Source organism: Miscanthus floridulus, chromosome 5, assembly GCF_019320115.1.
Source record: "Miscanthus floridulus cultivar M001 chromosome 5, ASM1932011v1, whole genome shotgun sequence".
Lineage (NCBI taxonomy): Eukaryota > Viridiplantae > Streptophyta > Magnoliopsida > Poales > Poaceae > Miscanthus > Miscanthus floridulus.
The window spans coordinates 88,840,563-88,846,562 of NC_089584.1; the positions used below are offsets into that span (position 1 = coordinate 88,840,563).

The 6,000-nt window shown below is 46.8% G+C and overlaps 1 pseudogene; it reads left to right on the top strand.

Moving 5' to 3' along the window:
- Positions 1 to 6,000, top strand: part of LOC136454897 (dihydroflavonol 4-reductase-like) — a 43,315-nt pseudogene extending 37,315 nt beyond the window's left edge.

The window sequence follows — 6,000 nt, forward strand, 5'->3', positions numbered from 1 at the left end:
ACTTGGATGGTGGCATGCTGCTTGTGTTCCTTGATTCTATGCCACCTACATATGTAGAGCATGCTACTCTACTCTCTTTCTTAGCTGGCTGCTACTCTACTCTCTTCCCTAGCTGCTACTCCTACTCCTACTCCTCTACTATTACTCTATCTACTATTACTCCTCCTCTACTCTAATCCATTATTTACCACATCTAAGTTACTAGATTTTGATCTGTAGGGGTCTTCCAACCATATGGCAGTAGTCTACTGTTTCTTGGCTATTTTTCCTATCCTCTGTGTTTGGGAAGCAACATCTACTTTTTTACACCTTTTCCTCTCTATGTTTGTTAAGCAGCTGTTGCTTTTTTTTAACGAAATCTCCCCACTCCTCTCCTCTCCTTTGTTTTGCCGATGATGAAATTGTCCAAGTCCATACATTATATGGAATATGAGCTGATGATCAAGAACTTGTGATGAACTTGGCATCAATAGCAGCCGCCCCTACATTACCTTCTCTCTTCTCTATTATGATGCCTTGATGTTCCAAGTTCATGATCAAATGATGATTGACATGTTTCTGAGGCCTTGATATATTGTTGTTTTATAGGACTACTTTGGTTTATAGACCTTTTTTATTTCTTATACCTTCTCGCGTACCTAAAGCACACTTTCTTGCATTTATTAGAACAAAGCGTGAAATAATGTCGCGGACACCAGACAGTACAGCCCGATGCCCCGAGCATGATGAGCAGTCAACCTATGAGGAGCAAGCACTAGAGGACCAGCTAACTCAGGAGCAGTTCGATAACGAGTTGGAAAAGGATCTAGAAGTGATGCTTACTCAGGAGCAGTGTGACGAGGAGGAAGGGGAGCAGAAGGAAGAGCAGGAGAGGCTGCTGAAGGCAAAGAAGAAGAGGATGATGATGATGATGACTCAGAAGAGGGATATGTAAGTCCCGAGGATCCTTTCCCACCTGAAGTCAGAAGGAGGCCAACGGAGGAAGATTTGGACAAGGATTTTGACCCGAACGAGGAGGTAGGGAAAAAGTCTTAGCTTGTAAATTTTGCTAAAGCTTTGGCTGTGTTACCTCTGCTAACACTTTGACCTGTCGTATATACAGGTCCCTCCTAAAACTCGGAAAAGACGACATCAATGTCCGCGACATCTCGCTGGACAAGACGGAGTAGAGGAAAGGAAAGCAGAGGCAACAGCCACAGAGACGGATCACGATGCCTCTGCTCCACAACCTCAAGAGACAACCACGACTACCAAGCCTAAGAGGAAATGAGGGGATAGAAAAGGAAATCTATATCAGATAAGGCATGTTATGTGATAATGGAGGTCGGGCCAGCAGGGGAGATCATTGAGCCGAAGGAATTAAGAGGATGATTCCGTAATACGATTGAGGCCCTAGTAAGAGATAAATTAAATCCAGCAATCCCTAACTAGAAAGAAGTACCACAGAACAAAAAGAATGAACTATGGGATAGACAGCTGAGGGTCAATTTTAGATTTTCGGAGGGTAAGCACGAACTGGTAAAAAAATGCTTTCAGGATGATGGGAGAGTCATTCCGACGTTGGAGGTCAGAGCTCAACACGAAGTATATCCAAAAGGGATTAACTCCCTTCAATGAGTTCGGCAAAATAACTCCTAGTCAATAGGAGGAGCTCGTGGCTTAGAAGACTAAACCGGAGGCATTGGAGCTCAATGCCCGTAACACCGAGCTGGCGAAGAGGAACAAACACCACCATCATCTTGGCCCCGGTGGCTACTATGCCAAGGAAGAGCAGTTTAGGAAGATGGACAAAGAGGCCACAGCTGCTGGGAATATCGATGTGACGAATTTGAAGGTACGCTCAAGGAATTGGATATATACGAGGAGTACAGAATCATCCGGCGGTAATCTTAAGTTTGATAAATCGGAGACCCAAGAGGCAGTATCAAGGATACTGAAATATGCTGAAGACAAGGAGAAGGATCATTCAATCCTTCCAGAGAGAGGGATGAGCTTAGCCTTGGCTTGGGAAACAAGGAGCACACAGGCCGCACCAGGGGGCTAGGAAAAAGGATGACCTGGAAGCAAGGATTCAAAGAGGACAGGCACATATACAAGAAACATGGCAGAGACCGGAAGACTAGTCTTGAGCTCCAAGTGAAGGCTCTAGTTGTGAAGGCACTGGAGGAGCAAGGACTGTCTACGGAGCCACGGATATTAGTGATGCCACTGAGAGAACTGGCATTAGTTGGTAGCCCTCCGAAAGTTCTTAGCAGCCAAGGTTCCACTACAGCCACAACCCCCGTCGATCGCATACGGGAACCAACTAGTTGCACCTTGGTGTTTTTTAGCGGCCGGCAGAACACTGTGATGGAGGTGGCAACGGGTGTGGCATATCCTCCCAGTGGCTTACACCACAATAATAAGATACCGTTGGACTACACTAGGGTCGAGGTGCATACCGTGAAGCCCAAGTTCATGCAGTTGAGGATAGACTACGCAACTCCCGAGGGGCTGGTGTTACTCAGAGACGTTATTGGGCAGTTCATCCTCTGGCACAAATGGGATATTATATTGACTGCTTCTTCGTCGCCACCCCCTCTCTCAAATTTGGATCGAGTTGTTGAGGTCGGGGAGATGTTTTCACCGTCTCGTGACCACCACATTCCTGAGATGCCACATTCTTCCCTGCCTCCTAGCGAGCATGTGCCTGATGAGATGCCACAGTCTTCTCAACAAGCACAGCCAATACATGAACAACGAGTTTCTCCTGAAGGTGATGCACAAGCAGACGAGGACGTGCCTGAATGGGAACTTCGAAAGAAGATTCCAATCAACATAAGGCCAGTTTATGTTCCGATGAAAGACGTATCGTCGGTGTCCAAGTGGTATTCCCATGACCAGTTCAAACCTGAGAACCAAGTTAAAAAAGTCCCATCATGGGGTTCTGAGGAGGCCGTAACTAGCAAACTCCACCAAATTGCAAAGCAGTATCCAAATGTTGATGCCATCATATGGTCAAAGGATTGCCCGAAAATATATGAAAGAGGCAAGCCCTTCCTACCAAACCAGGACATCCAGCGCCTACCACTTAGAATGAGAAGGTTCCATGATTGGTACTTGCGTGTTCTCTCAATGAGTATAGATCTCATACAAGCATGCTTCCCCACCGGCACATTTGGAAGCCCAGCCGAGAAAATTGTCTTTGACTTCAATGACATGCAGACATGCTTTCACCTGGGAGAAATGGAAATGAATCTAATTCGCACGTGGTGCCTGTAAGTCCTTGTCCTCCCGATATGATATGAATGTAATCTTTGAATTTTGTTGTAACTAACTCACGCCGCGATTTGTAGAATGCAAGTGCACATTGTCTAACAAATGCCAAGTGTGAAAGCCGGGTATCTAGACCCCCAAGCTATAGCCCAAACAAATTTTAATTACCCTAAACAGTGGACACTGGATGCCAAAGAGCTAGCTGGTGCAAAGACTCTTCGGGAGAAAGAGCGCATCCGTACGGTGAAACTAAAGGAAGAGTCCCTTAAGGTTACGACATACATTGCTCTGGCTTTCAAAAATCTACAACAACACTCTACTATATGGCTACCATACAACTTCGAGTAAGTTCAACTCTATACTTAAAGCTTTGTTTGATATATTTTATTCGATGCAAAAGAGCTTATCTAGTTATATGATTAAATCCATGCAGCAACCACTGGATTTGTATAGCCGTCGATGTCGGGAGGAGCATGGCATGGGTCTTTGATTCAATAGATAGAGACCCGGCGACATACAAAGACTTCATATCGATTCTCAAGACGTATACATATCGACAATCCTCATTAGCTTATATGTTTGTATACATACTTGTAACGTTCACTTTTGGATACTAACAAGTTGTATTTGCTAAAATAATTCGAACATGGCATTTAGGTTCTATGTCACTCATCATCACGGAAGGCATGATCCAGCAAGTAAGGAAAAGCTGGCTATAAAAATACTATGTGCGGTAAGTGTAACTTATTTTTTAGTACTCCATTACATGGTTGTCAAAAACATTATCTAACATTTTCATACGCAAAATACACAGTGCCCCAAGCAGAAGCCTGGAAGTGTACATTGTGGATACTATATATGTTCTATGATGAGTAACACCAGTGTCTATAGGAGACACCCCTTAAGGGTAAGTTTGAACATCTTTATCAGTAGTATAAAAACTTCGTACATGATATGAAATATTAAACCAAAACTTGTTTTCTTGTAGTGGAGAGAAGAGAAAAGAATGAAAAAAGACCCATACAAGGATGACCAACTCTTAGAGCTCGTCGGTGACCTTTGCAACTTCATATTGGACCAGATTGTACACGTCAAAGGAGCCTATCATGACCGAGAGTCTAACTTAGGTAGAAATCCTCAGTACCAACACCTTCATGAGACTGAAAGGCTAGCTCTAGGACGTTGATAACAATGTGTATGTAATTTATATATTTAATAATGGATTGTATATATTCTTATGAATTGGGCTTGTAATTATAGTTTATATAATATTATTGTGCTTGTAGTCGCGTTCGGAACGCTTGGTCGTGGGGCGTTCGGCAACGCGAACGCGGTTCGGAACGTTGGTCGCGGGGCGTTCGGCAACGCGAACGCTGGATGGAATATGCGGAAACACACAGTTCTGGTCGAATTTGAATTGTAAATTTGATTTTTTTTATGGGAAAACGTACTGTAGGGGCGGTTCTAGATTGAACCGCCCCTACAAACAGGTATTATAGAGGCGGCTGGCACTACAGCTGTCCCTACAAATCAATTTGTAGGGGTGGCTGGTAATACGAACCGCCCCTACAAATCGATTTGTAGGGACGGCTTAATCACCAGCCGCCCCTATAAATCGATTTGTAGGGGCGGCCTAGGAACCGCCTCTACAAATGCATGATTTGTAGAGACGGTTCGGTAGAGGCGGCTAGCTAAACCATCCCTATAAAAGATTACCAGCCATCCCTAAAAATGCTTTTTTTTTTTTTAGTAGTACCGTCTGGGCGACGGTGCGCGATCCCGGTGAGTTGCATTGTCTTGCTCGTCCCGCGTCGACGTCGCAGGTGCGTGCAGTGCATCCAATTCCATCCGTAGCAGCAGCCAAACTTTGATTCGCTCCGTGTCGTGTCGTGTCCACCAGCGAACGTTGAGAAGACGAAGCCATTGCTGGACCTTCCCGGAGCACCGGAGCGCCTGTCCCTATGGAAAGCCGACCTGGGGGAGGAAGGCAGCTTCGACGACGCCATCAGGGGCTGCACCGGCGTCCTCCACGTCGCCACGCCCATGGACTTCGAGTCTAAAGACCCTGAGGTACGGTCAGTTTTCTGGCTCTGGCTGCACAAGTCAACGTACGTACGTCATTGCATGCACCTGCACATATGTACATACATACATATATGGTTTCCATTGCAGAATGAGGTAATCAAGCCGACGGTGGAAGGGATGATAAGCATCCTGCGAGCCTGCACGGAGGCCGGCACCGTGCGCCGCATCGTCTTCACTTCCTCCGCCGGGACGGTCAACGTCGACGAGCGGCGGAAGCCCGTCTACGACGAGGACAGCTGGACCGACGTCGATTTCTGCCGTCGCGTCAAGATGATCGGATGGGTACGTACGTAGCGACTTCTCTGCCCTGCGGCCGCCCAATTCAACTGAGAACTTCGTCGCTCGTCGGCCATGCATGGCCCATATATGTTGACCGCGCTGACAACACGTTTTGTGCTGTGTCCACCCGGCAGATGTACTTCGTGTCTAAAACCCTGGCGGAGAAGGCGGCCCTGGCGTACGCGGCGGAGCACGGCCTGCACCTCATCACCATCATCCCGACGCTCGTGGTCGGCCCTTTCTTCAGCGCGGGCATGCCGCCGAGCATGATCACCGCGCTGGCGCTCGTCACGGGGAACGAGCCCCACTACTGGATCCTGAGGCAGATCCTTCGTCCACCTCAACGACCTCTGCGACGCCCATACACTACGTAGAAAATGA